We start from the raw sequence: 14,554 nt of genomic DNA on the forward strand, positions 1-14,554 counted from the left end.
CCACAGGAAAGGGAGCACTTTGCTGGGACACGCTGCCCAGGAGCTTGGGTCCCCCAAAACAGTGTAAGTGTTGGTGCTCTGGCCAGTGGCAGACTAAGCTCTACCTAAGAGCTGCATCTAACAGAGTGAGAGGGTTATGGGCTGCAGGTTCCCTGAGGCCAAACCAGTCCTGTCAGCATGAGTGCATATTCCCTGAACTGTAGAAATCCAAACCCTGGCAGGGAATCTGCACTCTAAACTATTATTACTTTGGACTGAAACATTTTTTTATCCACTGCAGCTCCCAGTCTCTGTGTGTGACTTTTTTTTAACTCTTGAGCAGAGCTCTGCACATTGATACCAGGACTCCTCTCACAGTGGTTATGATGAATATCTTTTTGACAATGCAAACAAACCATAACAACCAGTTCTGCCTTCTCCAGACTCTTACTGTGCTCAGCAAACCTTGCAAGCCTGGAACAAGCTGCTCTCCAACACAACAGCCATGCCTTTTAAAGCTAATAATAAATTTAGTTCATAAAAAGTTTATAAATCTGTTTAATTTGTGTTCTCTTGAGTTTTCCTGATACTAAAGGGACCTTTGTGGCTTTCCAGTATGGCAGTGCCTAGTGAACAAGGAGGAAGAGTGGTTTTGTTTATTTTGGTAAGTTACACCAATACATCATCTTCATGGGCCCTCTCTGCTCTTGCATAATACATTACATGATCATGGGGATTCAGAGGAGCAGATGCTGTAAGCGCTGCTCCAATAGCCCATGCTGACACATCAGTATTGGATGCTATGTTTTCACCATCAGCAAAGACAAGCTCTGGCCGCAGTATCTCTCCTTCACCAGCTTAAGTAAGCTTCCCTGCAAGGCATTGATTTAGATCCTCTGTTATGGCTGTTGTATTTGCTTTCCAGTGCCTCAGCAGACCCCAACTCCCTTGTAAGATCCTTCTGTGGAAAGGAAACCAGTGAAAATCATTACACATTGTTCTATGGAAAGAGGGTCTGTGTTTTGAACAAATTTGCTGTCCCTTCACTCACCTGCCCACCCCACCACCACCCCCCCCCTATGTTCCTCTGCTTTAGGGAAGAAATGACTGCCTGCACTGCTGCTCTCATCTTGAGTATTTATGTAATATTTGCCTTTAACTTTCCTTTTAAACTGGCTGTCTCAGCTTTTACAAGGGAAAAGTGCCCTTCACCAATCTCTGGAAGTCAGCTGGGCTGCTAGAGTTCCCTGGTACCATCCCCGTCATGGTGCATTAAAGCAGCACGACCCCAAGGGAGGTCTGACTTGGAAACATCTGAGCATAATCCTTTGCTGTGTGCTTCAGCAAGCTGTCTTTGTACTGTGTGCTCCAACCATGCTGAAGCCAGGCCCCTTTCCCTGTTATACTTTGTGAGCTGAAGTAGCCCAGTGCTGCAGTTTTGCACCTGGTTTTCTATCCTTTCTTCAACTCTCCCCTCTGTAATGTGATCCTATTACTTTGCGACCTCTTGTGTCCAAAATTGTTAACATAGCCTTAGCTGATCTATTCTTAGCCTGCTGAGTTGGCATTGGTGACCACATGTTTGTGTGCCACATAGTTTTGCTTACAAAATTACATAGATTCAGAAGCAGTGGAGACTTTGGGGTGTCCTGGCAAATAGCCATGGCAGCTGTTGGTACCACAAAGACCTGGCTAGTCTAATCACACTGCCATCTCTCTGCTACAGCTGCTTTGGAGAAGGAAATGCAATAGGTGACAAGTCAGACTTGTATTTTCATAGACTTTTTCTTTAAATTGTAATCTTCAAATACTTAAAGTTTCATGATCCAGAGAGATTTCTACTTTTTTCTCCTCTAATGCTTGTGCCAATGCATTGTGACACTACATCCCTGTGTGCTAAATGGAGTGTTTGCTGGTGATGGGGAAGTCTGAATCTCTCAGGAGTAGTGGTAGAATAAGCGTTACCACTGCCTATCCCTCAGTCACAGAAATGTAACCAAAAGTAGTGGCACTGTTTCATCTTTTAAACTAGGCTGGAAGCTAGACGTCAATACTTAAGGTTGCTAGGTCAGTCTCCCGAAAGCAATGCCAGACTTACTTGCCTATGTATTTTACAGGAAAGTACAAGTAAGTGGCAAAGGGCATGATGCTTTCTAGATAAAGGATCTTTGAGCAACAGAGAGCCTCTTATGTCCCACTGCCTCAGACAGTGTCCCCCTTGTTTCTGAATTATCTTTGAAGCAGTAGGAAAACATACAATCTCATTAAAATTTGAGGGAAGAGCAGTGTATGATGTTTATCTCAAGTTTAGCAAGACTTTTGACACCATCTCCGAGAACATCCTCATAGACATTTGTCTATGCCTTACAGGCTAGCTAAGTGAACAGTGAGGTGGATTGAAAAGTGGCTGAACTGTCAGGCTCAGAGGGTTGTAGTCAGCAGCACAAAGTCCAGCTGAAGGCCAGCCAGTGGTGGAGTACTCCAGGGGTGAATACTGGGGCCAATGCTGTTTAACATTGTTATGAATGATGGGACAGAGTGCACCCTCAGCAAGTTTTCAGATGGTGCAAAAGTGGGAGGAGTGGCTGATACAGCACATGGTTTTGCTGCCATTCAGAGGGAGCTCGAAAAACTGGAGAAATGGCTGACAGAAACCTCATGAAGTTCGATGAAAGGAAGTGCAAAGTCCTGCACCTGAAGAGGAGTAACCCAGGCACCAGGATAGGCTGGGGGCCCACTGGCTGGAGAGCAGGTTGGCAGAAAAGCCCTGGGGGTCCTTATAGATATCAAGTTGGCCATAAACTGGCAATGCACCCTTACAGCAAAGGCCACCAGCATCCTGAGCTGCATCAGGCAGAGCCTCACCAGTAGGTCAAGAGAGGTGATCCTTCCTCTCTAGTCAGCACTGGTGGGACACACCTGGAGTGCTGGGTCCAGTTCTGGGCTCCTCAGTACAAAGGAGACATGGAGTTACTAGACCAAGGACTAGGTTGCCCCTCAAGCTTTACTCTCTGAATAATCTGAAATGGTTCCCTAAACTGTTCCTGGAGTTTGCAGGCAATTGGGAGGCACAAGGTAACCAATCCACTGGTGGTTTTGTGAAGAGCTCTATGGACAACAGAGGTATTCATGGACTACGTTCAACTCTTAAAGACCTCTCTGAATCTCCCCCCATGCTTCTGCATGTGCAAAGAAGTCTGCAAGAACCCCCACTGATTGATCAACATGACCTATAAACTGCTACCAATCTCTTGGGAATACATGCTATAGTTGAATTTCATCTTTCTTTCTAGGATGGAATTGCTGAGAATTGCACAGCAAGGTAACATGTCTAGGAGCTATTTCTCTATTGCAGAATGCTACCACCTCCTCTAACAGGAGATACAAGTCCCTTCAAATGCATTACTGTGAGACCAGGGAACTCCCCAGATAGGGTGGTACTGTGTGGCATCCTCTGTGCTGGATCAGGGAACCCTATGATGTGAAGGAAGAACCTGTAGCAAGAAAACAGAAGATGGCAGCTTCCCTATGGGATTATCTCTGAAATGTATTTGAAAAGCTGTCCATCACCTCCTTTGTTCCCCTACAACATGCTTGCCTTGAATTATTTCAGCAGGGAATAAAGCAAGTCATCTTGCTGTTAGCTTACAGTCTGAGCTCTGTCTTTCCTTCTACATGCATGGTCTGCATGTGAGATTTCATCCTCTATTAAATGCAGACAAGTTGCAATGTCCCAGACAGGTTAGGCTGATAGACTGGGACTGAAACATGGGATAATTGTACATTTAAAAAAAAATTGCAGAGACCTCCTCAGAGCAAGCCTAGAAGCAAGTTAATAACTGCATCCATGTACTTGGACAAAGTGTGGATTCATAGCTAGAGGGAGAGAGGCACCTCTGATGAGATTTGCACAGATGGTGTCTCATACTGACTGTGAGCCTTCATGGTGTCTGTAAAGTGGTTTGAATTCTCTGAGACACTGCCATTAAATTAGATCAAGCTGGTACTGGCTGATGTCAGCTCCAAGTCAGCAGCTGTGCATGCCCAAGCTCAAGCTCAGACTGAACTCCTCATGTCCTATTTCCAGTGATGGCAAGGACAGCTGCCCCAATTGGCCTGCATGTTTTATGGTGACCTAAGACATGCTGATCTTGGTATAACTCAGATATCTGCTCTGGTTGCAAAGCTAAAAATAAAATAAATAACCTAAAACCCTGCGTAGGGAAAAAATGAAAGAGAAAAAGAAAGAGAAAGGGGGAAAATAAATAAATAAATAAATAAATAAATAAATAAATAAATAAATAAATAAATAAATAAAATTTGGGGGGAAGAAAAGGAAAAAGAAAAGGAAAAAGAAAAAAGAAAAAAGAAAAGGAAAAAGGAACAGGAGAAAAAGAAAAAGAAAAAGAAAAAGAAAAAGAAAAAGAAAAAGAAAAAGAAAAAGAAAAAGAAAAAGAAAAAGAAAAAGAAAAAGAAAAAGAAAAAGAAAAAGAAAAAGAAAAAGAAAAAGAAAAAGAAAAAGAAAAAGAAAAAGAAAAGAAAAAGAAAAAGAAAAAGAAAAAGAAAAAGAAAAAGAAAAAGAAAAAGAAAAAGAAAAAGAAAAAGAAAAAGAAAAAGAAAAAGAAAAAGAAAAAAGAAAAAGAAAAAGAAAAAGAAAAAAGAAAAAGAAAAAGAAAAATAAAAATAAAAAGAAAAAGAAAAAGAAAAAGAAAAAGAAAAAGAAAAAAAGAAAAATAAGAAAGAAAAGAAACCTGACTGAAACTAGCAAAGCCCTTCCTCATTCCTTGTGTGCTGCGTATGGTTTTACTGGTTACACTGGTTTGTTCCTTTACAATTTTGCTTGGCCTGTTGAGGAGACATAGGGCTCTCGGCATACGGCTGCAGGCTAACAACAAACCTCTTCCACCTTCTCTGTCCGGGTGGGATCCTCTGGGCATGGATTGCCACTTCCATGCTTAAGTGTCATCCTGTCCTGCCCACTGTGCCACCATAATACTCCTTGTTTCTTCTGTGGGTTTGGGTTCAGATCTGGGGAAGTGTTTGTTGGGGCTGGAGGCTGTTCAGTGCTGTCTGGTAAGAATGGCTATCAAAATTGCAGATAGCTCTGGCCAGACTATCCATATGCCATACCCAGGAAGGCAGATGCTCCCTCCTTTCCTACGAGCTGTGCTGTCACGTCTGGTCTTGGCTGGTCAATCCTTCTGCTCTGCTTTGCATGCAGAGCTCCCTGAGCTACAAGGCAAGAGTCCAGCCCTTGCCAGTTCCCCAGCTTTGCTCCAAAAGTGGTCAGCTCCTTGACTGAGCATCCCTGGTATGGGCCACATAATGGCTTGCTGTGCACAGTAAAGAATAAGTAATGAAATATTAACAAGAGGGTAGGTGGAAGGACATGGATTTCCAAGCGGTTTTCAGCCATGGTAACTGTATTTATTGACCATTCCACCTCTGGTTCATAGTGTTACCTGGTTTTATTTTCATAATCTTTGAACTTTTTGTTGGGCCAGCTGCTAGCTGAATGTTTTCTAGCTGTTACTCATTTGTTTTGGCAGAGGCCTGAGCCCTACACACAAGTTATTACTTTATTCATACAAGATTATGGGAGTTATTGATACCTAAAGAACAAATGGTTCAGACCATATATCATATTCTTCCCATATCACTTTATATTTACACATATGCATACTAACATGTCTCTGAATTACAATACATGCCTTTTTTTTCTTCCGTTCTCAAAACCAGTTCCTAGAATCATTTGTATATACAACCTCTTTGCAGAGCACACTAAGTTAAAATCAACAGCATATTCCTGGTCCATCACATTGTTGTTTTTAAATATTTTGTCCCCTACTACTTCATAAAAGGTCATAAACTGCAGTGATATTGTGGTTGTGGTATTTATTCACTCCCCTTGTACCTTGTGCAGGTATTTTACCACATCTATGTAATTTTTTTCTCTCTGTATTGTTACTTTGACACATTCCCTCTGTTTTAGTTTGTTTGTTTGTTTGTTTTACTGTTTTCTAAAAGAAATTCAGTGGAGTTCTGGCCTTTTTTGAAAAACAGTGTCATTATACTGAGAGGTATTGTTATATTTTGTTGTATAATGATTGTATACAATCTTGTTATAATTGGAACATTTACAGAGCAAAAAGCCGTTAGGAAAAGCTATGGGTATCAGAGCTAAATCCTAGAACTTCCAAGTATTTTCCTAACAACCTGCAGACTCTTCTGCCATAGCTCCTCTTCTATTACTTATTTTCCTTTTAGTTTATCACTGTATTCTTACAGGGATTTTTAGCTATTTCTGTGGGAATGCAAATAGAATGATCACAGGAAGACACACACACACACACACACACACACACTATATGCAGTTATGAATTATGAGGGAAGTAACAGGAGTAGTATCAGAGAAAAAGCAGATTGTTTCACAGGCAACTTCATCAGCATAAAGTGGAATAGTAACAGCACTTACAAAAATGTGGCGTGTTCTAATGCTTTGGTAGCTATAAAAAACCACCCACCTTATTTTGTGTATTTTGCAGATTTCTGAGAATGTAAAGCTTGTCACTGCCACATGTCACTTAATCCCCAGAGACACAGATGTGTACCATCTGCTTTTGTTCTTATGTGCAGTGTTGTTGCTTTTATCTGTGGCTGCAAATGCATTATTTCTTTCAATGCCCTTTGATTTAAAATGCATGCCATCACACCTTCATGGAAGAGTACTCACATAAGTAACAATGGAATCACATCAGCTGCCTCAGCCCTGTGTGTGTCTGTGTCTGTGTCTGTGTGTGTTTGCATGTTGTGTATTTGAATTCCTCTCATTTAAAACCTCTTTTTAATCTACTTCCCTTCGGGGTAATCTTTGACACTAATCTTTGACTCTCACTATGCAGATTGTTTCTGCATCTTACACACAAAACACATTAGATACCCAGAGGAATGTGAGAAATGCCATGTTTTCCTAGGCAAAAGGACCTAATCTTCCTGATATTGGTCATTTCTGTTCTTTCATAGCAGATAAAGAGCTCCCAGCAGAGATGGGTATTAAAGGGTACGCTAGGAAAGGTTTCATCTTAAAGACTTTAGGCACATGACAACATGCTAAAAAGAGAATATAGGCCATTACATAATGAAAGGATGGGATAATACTTGTGGTCCTGCTGCCTTGGTGCAGATCTTTTAAAGGCTGAGATATGTGTGTAAGGTGAAGAGATGCACATTAAGATATTAACAGTGGGATACCTCTCAAATATATGATCGTTATGAAAACTGCCTCACTGCTCCAGGTCAGAAACATAACGGGCTACAGGCAGAAATGGAAAAAACTGTATTTTTAGTGTAATGCTAGTTTACATTAGCTCCATGCAATATAACTATAATTGCTACAATACTAGATGTGGAGGGAGCACAGGAGGAGGGAGTTGGAGCAATGGCAAAGAACTCCCCTTGCTAGACAAGTTACAGAGAGTTGTGGCTCTCTGAAGGTGACACTTGCCAGCCATCCTGGGATTTGTGGGGAGGAGCAGTAATGGAAGCCAATGGAAAGAAACTAAATCATAGGACAAAAGTGAGATACCAGTGTTAAGATCATCAGTGTACTGGAATGGGCTTCTGGACTCCCTGCTCCCACTGCCTTGCAGAGCAGCTTGTCACATCCCTTCACCTCTACATGTTTCAGCACCCAAACCAGCAACCCAAGGGAAAGCACTATGAACTTCACTAACCAAGTGCTGTCAATGAGGTAGCCATGGCAATATGCACAGCATTCACAGACGGCTGTGAAAAGGGTCACAGGGAATCTGCACCTCCCCATCAAAAGCCCACTCAATGCTATGCCAGGCACATGTGGAGAGCTCAGATATGGGAAAGCCATATGTGAACAGACAGGTGTAATAATGTTTTCAGTGGAAACAGATAGGCAAGTCTGGTTAGGGCTGAGAAGACGATAGGTAGGAAGAGGGGGGTTTTTCCTAAACCCAGTGCAGATAATAACTGTGATAGAGGCTGCAATGAAATCTTCAGTTTACGATGCAACATAGTTCTTCAGGCTGCACTTCCCAACCTCAAAATGTCACAATATAATTAGAAAGAAGCCCACACCAGGGTCAGCAGGACCCTGGAAGAGGAAGAAAAAAAGTTAACCTCCCAGGAAGATAAAGATAAGCCATTGTGTCCCCAAGACATGAAGAGAGCAAAGCTAAAAAAACAAACTTAGTTCTCCCAAGTGCTATTCCTTAGTTACAGGCAGAGAAAGCTTGTTTCTTTTTTCATAGTTCAGAGGTGAGAGAGGGATCTTGCCTCAAAACCATTGCCTCAGTGTGTTGTTACCAAAGCAGCGGTGATATTGTTTAACTTCTCTGGGCAATGCAGAGGACAGGTTGGAGTGGAAATGTTACAGGCAGTAATATTGTGGAAATGAACCACCCAGTGTGCCCAAAGATGTTGCAGTGATTCTTTTCCCTTCTCCTTCTGCAATGCTGGTCAGAGGCAATGGTTATGATCCCAGAGACAGCTAGTTTCCTGAACAATGAACTTTTGCCTTGCCAGCCTGCCAGCTGTACTTGCATAGCAATGTTAAGCAGCAAAAGTACCGAGGATGGTGATGGTTCCTCCTGCCTTCTTCCCACATTGCTCAAGCCTCAGCTGTTGCCTGTGGGCAAAGTGAGAGCTGCATTGGCTGCAAGGCACAGGCAAGGCACAAATGTCCAAAGTGAACATGGATCTTGGAATGCAGAGAAAGTTGCAAGCTTGTCGTTCCAGTATCAGAAACTCAAATGCTGGATGATATGACACATGGTGTTAAAGCGCTGTGAAAGGGATGTTGGCTACCCTGATGGAAATTTTGGCTGCATCTTGAATGGCTGCTTATTTTCCTCCCTTTCAGTGCTTAGTACCTGAACTTGGAAATATGAAGATACATTTTCCCAAATCTGAAATAGTTTCCCACTTGGAAAGCAAAACTTACATAAAACGTCTATAGATGAGACTCAGCCGTTTTAAGCAGCACTGCTGAGCTTTCACTAGGCCAGGCTAAACTTGCTGCCTGTCTGTGTGAAAGATGCTGTGCTGCTAGCTGGCTGGTGATAGTTTGGAGGTTTTGGCAGCAGCAGTGGCTGCTATCAAATGATTTTTTGCAAGGGAAAGAAGTCTGAGGCTTTGGTGGTCCAGGTCTTCAAAGATAAAGGGAACTGTAAATAGAGGTATGAAAATTCTCAGCAGGGAGTCTGAATTTATTTCACACTGAAGACAAAAGCTGCTTCTAAGACTGTCTTGAAGAGGTAAATGACTAGCTATGAGCAAATTAGACGTGACCAATCAAACAAGGTCTGTGGAGATCTGACCTAGGACACTTGAAATTGTAAGAAGTGCTTTGTTTTGGCTGATTCAGCCCACATTTGCTTATGTGCATATAAAGTGGCTGAGCATGGTCTGGGGTTTTTTTTTTTTCCAGACTCTGAATGTCACAAGGTCTCAGTGACAGTTGAGCGTTGGTTAGCCTTGATCTGTCTGTTTTCAGAATGCTAGATGCTATTGTCTTTTCCTCAGGTGCAGGCCTCAAGTCCTGCTTTTGTTGGGATCAGTGGGGATATGAAATATGTGGCTCTCCTTGCTGCACCCTGCCAGCCAAACCTGCATTGGCTGGGTCACTGATCCTGACTAAGTGCAGAAATGAACTACAGTGAAAATGAGGTACTTCCAGACAATGATGATCTGATTTTTTCTTAACTTTACTCTGTTGATTTAAAGCTTTGGTAGCTTCAACCCAATGCTCCTGAATTACGTCAGTGCAAACAAAACAAAATTAAAACAATATTGGTGCCCCACATGTCCAGGTGGAGTATGACTGCCATCTTGCGATACAGTAGCAATGCCTGCAGATGCAGGATGCTTTGTCTCCGAGAGAGACCAAAACTAGCCAGAAAAGCAGAAAGTGGCCCTGTGCTGTCTGGTCTGCCCTCTTGTATTCCCCAGCATACAGACTTCCTGAGTCTGCTAGAGCATTTTCACCCAAAGGGGAAATGATTTTGCCCACTTGAGAACAGGCTTCCTCTGGAGACAGATGTCTCCTCTCCTTACCCATAGACCTGTTCCCATTCAATCTATCCTTTCTCTATCAACCTGCCCTCTCGGTGTCATTGTCAGGCAACGCATAAGTATATCTGACGATGGCAGGAATGCTGAAGTGTTTGGGCTGAGATACTAATCCAACAAATTTGAATTATAAAGTAAATGGAAACTGAAGACGCTAATATCTTTGGAGACTACATTAGAAGGCTTAGACCTTGAATGAAACACTGGTGCAGAGAGTATGCTGCAGGATAGCTGTTTGGCTATATTAGAAAGACAAGTCTTTTGCTTAGAGCTCTTGAAGCTGTCCAGTTGCCTTTTATGAATTGTGTGTGAAGCCTGAACAAGAATGGGTCCAATTCAAAGTTGCTGCCTATTTGCCACTAGAAACACTGACAACTGCAAACCATCTAACAACTATTAATTTCATTTTTTATCTCCTCTTCCTATTGTTACAGCTGCTCAAGCTAGATTTCAGTTTGCTGATGATTTTTCTAAGATGACATAATATTCAAGGGAATGTACTCCCATCATTTGTCATGACCTGCTCTGCCACTTTGCACAGTCAAGATGAGAAAGTTCTTCAAAAAGAGCACAGGATGGCTAAGAATGACGGAATGTATTTTCTGCATCATTATATGACCTCCTAGGTTTGTTTTTTTTTCCCAAACCTACTAACTCAGAGGTGATGAAAACACCTCTATATAGTGGTGCTGAGACAGGTAGGGCTAGCACTGGCAATCAGTAGCATCCATGGGAATGAAAAAGGTAGACAGGAGTTTATTGCTGTCTTGGGACACACTCCTGAGCAAATATGGCTTGAAGAAAGACTTTTGCTTGTCAAGTACTTTCTGCATTGAGCAAAGCAGCTGATAACAAGGCTGAGACCAGAACTAGATGATGTGTTTGGAAATAACAGTCTTCCCACCTGGGGCTTGCAATTAAGTCAGTAAATTCCAATGGAAAAAGAATTTGTAGTCAGCATGAGTACTTATGCTTGTCAACAGTGAGGTGCAGGTGACTGTCCTGCAGCATCCTCCTATATAGCCAGCCTATATTCAACATCAGTGAGACACACTGCATGACACAAAGTTAGCTCTGTGCCTAATAAGGCCTCCCCAGGGCAGCACAAGACACACACTGACCCTGTGGAGTGAGTCAAGTGGAGGCCATTGAGACAATGGGCTGCTGGAGCACAGCATGTCCGATGCCTTTGATCAGTTTGGGGATGAGAAAGCAAAGGAGAGCTCTTTTGGCTGCCTTCAGATGCCATGAGGAAGGGCTCTGTGATGAAGGAGCCAGACTCCTCTGGGATGTGCACAGGGACAGCACTAATCAGATACATGCATCATGGGGCATTGCCAGGATATCAGGGGAGACTTTTTTTCTCTGAAGGGTATTCACCATAGGGAATACCGCCATCCTTGGAGATCTTCCCAGCTTGACTGCCCAAGAAGCAACCTAATAGAGCTGTCCCTGCTCTGAGAAGAGGGGTTCGACTGGGCAACCTCTGGAGGTCCCTTCCAGCCAAATTATTCTACCAGTCTACGAATCTGCATAGTTCAGATCCTCTCTCACCTCAGCTGCCACAAACATATCTTTTCTAATATACAACTTAATTTTCTCTCTTGGCATGGTGGAGATCTAAGTGACATGGGATTCTTTTCCATGTAGCCACAGCTGAGCTTCAGGGAACACAGTGTACAGTCTTGTCAGCCCAATCTGCAAACTGGCTTTAGGCTGTTTGAGTCTTCAATGCAAAATGAGATCTCCTCAAGCCTGCCCCTTCCCTCTAAGTCCTTTTTCTTTCCAAATCTATGTTGCATTAAGGACAGAAATGAGGACTGTGGCTTTCCCTGTGACATTCTGGAATGTAATAAGTACTGAAGACATCCATTTCTGGAAGGTGATAAGGATTGCAGACATCCATTTCAGTGCTTTGGTAACCACAGCTTCTGAGCAAAGCCAATTGATAGCAAGGCAGGACAGAGTCACCTGCACCTCACTGTTGACAAGCATAAGTACTCATGCTGACTACAAATTCTTTTTCCATTGGAATTTACTGACTTAATTGCAAGCCCCAGGTGGGAAGACTGTTATTTCCAAACACATCATCTAGTTCTGGTCTCAGCCTTGTTATCAGCTGCTTTGCTCAATGCAGAAAGTACTTGACAAGCAAAAGTCTTTCTTCAAGCCATATTTGCTCAGGAGTGTGTCCCAAGACAGCAATAAACTCCTGTCTACCTTTTTCATTCCCATGCATACTACTGATTGCCAGTGCTAGCCCTACCTGTCTCAGGCAGATTTGCTCTCTTCTTTAATTAGATTATGCAGCATCTCTAGGCAGTAGGCATCCTTGAACAACCGTGTCAGGAGTGATGCAAAGGGTTTTGATCAACTTAATCACACCCTAGAGCTGGAAAGGCTTTATATCTCCCTCCTTGCTTGTAACATACAAGTGAAATTCTGCACTAACCCTTTGTTCAGGATGTACAGTGAAATCGAATGGCATTTGGGTACATGCATTCCCTTGAAAATCACAGCCATCATGTTCAGATGGAAATATTTCCTGTTTTGTGACTGATGTAACGCATTCTTAGACTCTGGAAAGTTACTTCATCATGTGGCTATGAGAAGGGATGCTGCTGTTCACTGTTCTCACTGCACCACAGAGACATAAAATACCTCTTTCACTGCTTGGAAAAGTTTACAGCTGCTGACAAAATCATCCAATATGTTACCACCATCACTAACTCATGTTCTCCTCCACATGTCTTAAGAGAAAAAAACGGAGGGAGAAAAAAGGTCTGGAGCTGTCTTTAGGACATGAATCCTGTGCCTGGAACAGGAACTTCTGCTCTGAGACCATCATAAGCCCCCCTGCACTGGAGCAAGGCTGAAGGCTCCCAAGACACCATCTGGCATCATCCCAAAGACAAGATGGATGCTACTTTCTCGTGCACTGTATCTGCTTCTGGACCCCTCCCTACGTACAGAGTGCTATACCAATAGGTGCATATAACAATACGTGCTGGTGATGTCAGGGCCCAGGTGCTTTTTCTGGACCTTCCCACTTTTTCTAGTGAGATCTGAGGAGAGTTAACACAAAAAGATTTAGCCCAGATCACTATCAGCAAATGTGCATTTCCAAATACCCCCAACTTCCCTGGAGCATGGTGACTTCTCACAAGCTTGGGACAGCTCCACAGTTGCAGCTGTGCCTACAATAATACAGAACAGACTTAGAGCTGTGCCAGTGAACACACATAGAAGATTAGTGACTGAACATGAAGTCTGGTTCATTGAACTGAAAAGTCAATCTCAAGAGGCAAGCATGTACAGCAAGTTACTGCAGCAGACAGTAACTCACAGGAAATCATCTCAGAGATTTGCCTAGGACTCTGCCTGCCTGTCTTAAATGTGTTGACACCTTTCTGCACTAGTGTTCTTGATCACAGAGCAGAGTTACACCTATAAACAGACATGTGCTGTGAAAAGTGCATTCAATCCTGACTCCATGCATATGTGATGCCTTAGCATGCTCTCAGAATCCAGAGTGACCAGACTCTGGTGTCTGTGCTCCCAGATGTTATAGTAATAGCAGGGATCTGGCAGTAATTTCCCATTTCTGCAAGATGCATGTGTGGCATCTTTTTAGCCAATATGGAAGAAAAGACCTACTTGGACAAGCAAAGGTCTTCCTCATATCTTTTCTATTTTAAACTTGCATCAGCTGCACTGTTATCTTTGAAAGTGTGTATCACTCAGTGGGGTGATACAACTCAGAACGTCAACATAGAGGATGTGGGGAACTAAGGTGAATGTGACCTTCAGACCTCAAATTAAAAGCATGAAAAATTCTAAATTATCTGACTTGAACACCTGGTTCTAGTCTGGTAACATTTATGAGATCTAACATTTATGAGATCTAAAGGTGGAGCTCCTTCACCAACCACCTAAATTACCAATGACATTGTACTCTATTAAGGCACAGGACTTCTCACATCTATTCAACAGTATCTCTTTGGAGTAAACCAGTTCAATTAACACAGCTCACTGCAGTTCCATCAGTCCTACCCAGCTGAGACCCAAAGTTTAGACTCCATATATAGGTATTTAAGTACCAGCCTTGGTTCTTCCTGCTACACAGATCTCTAAACTTGTGTCACCTCAGTCTAACTAGCTCACATTAGAGCAATTGTAGTTTGGTAGAATCTGGCCTTTTGAGACTGTCTTGTCAATGTTACTGCTGCTGCAGATATAGCACCTGCCTGCATGGAATTGAACCAAGAACAGTATCCTTGTGAGGATTTGCTCCTAGAGATTATCATCAGCTGTGTTCTGATGTGATCACTAGAGCTCATCTAAATCGGCAAAGCTGTAAGAAAGCATGAAATGAGTGCAGCACAAGAATTCAATTCTGTATTGTGAGTGAGCCAAAGAAAAGCTGTTTTGCACTGGCAGGGTACACCAAGTCAGGCTGAGTTACTTCATAATT

General features: G+C 42.7%; 1 protein-coding gene across 1 annotated transcript in view; it reads right to left on the bottom strand.

Moving 5' to 3' along the window:
• The window catches only part of LOC143172508 (neuronal acetylcholine receptor subunit alpha-7-like), a 65,341-nt gene that overhangs the window by 47,779 nt on the left and 3,008 nt on the right, over window positions 1-14,554 (bottom strand).

Source organism: Aptenodytes patagonicus, chromosome Z (genome assembly GCF_965638725.1).
Source record: "Aptenodytes patagonicus chromosome Z, bAptPat1.pri.cur, whole genome shotgun sequence".
In the NCBI taxonomy this organism is placed as follows: Eukaryota; Metazoa; Chordata; class Aves; order Sphenisciformes; family Spheniscidae; genus Aptenodytes; species Aptenodytes patagonicus.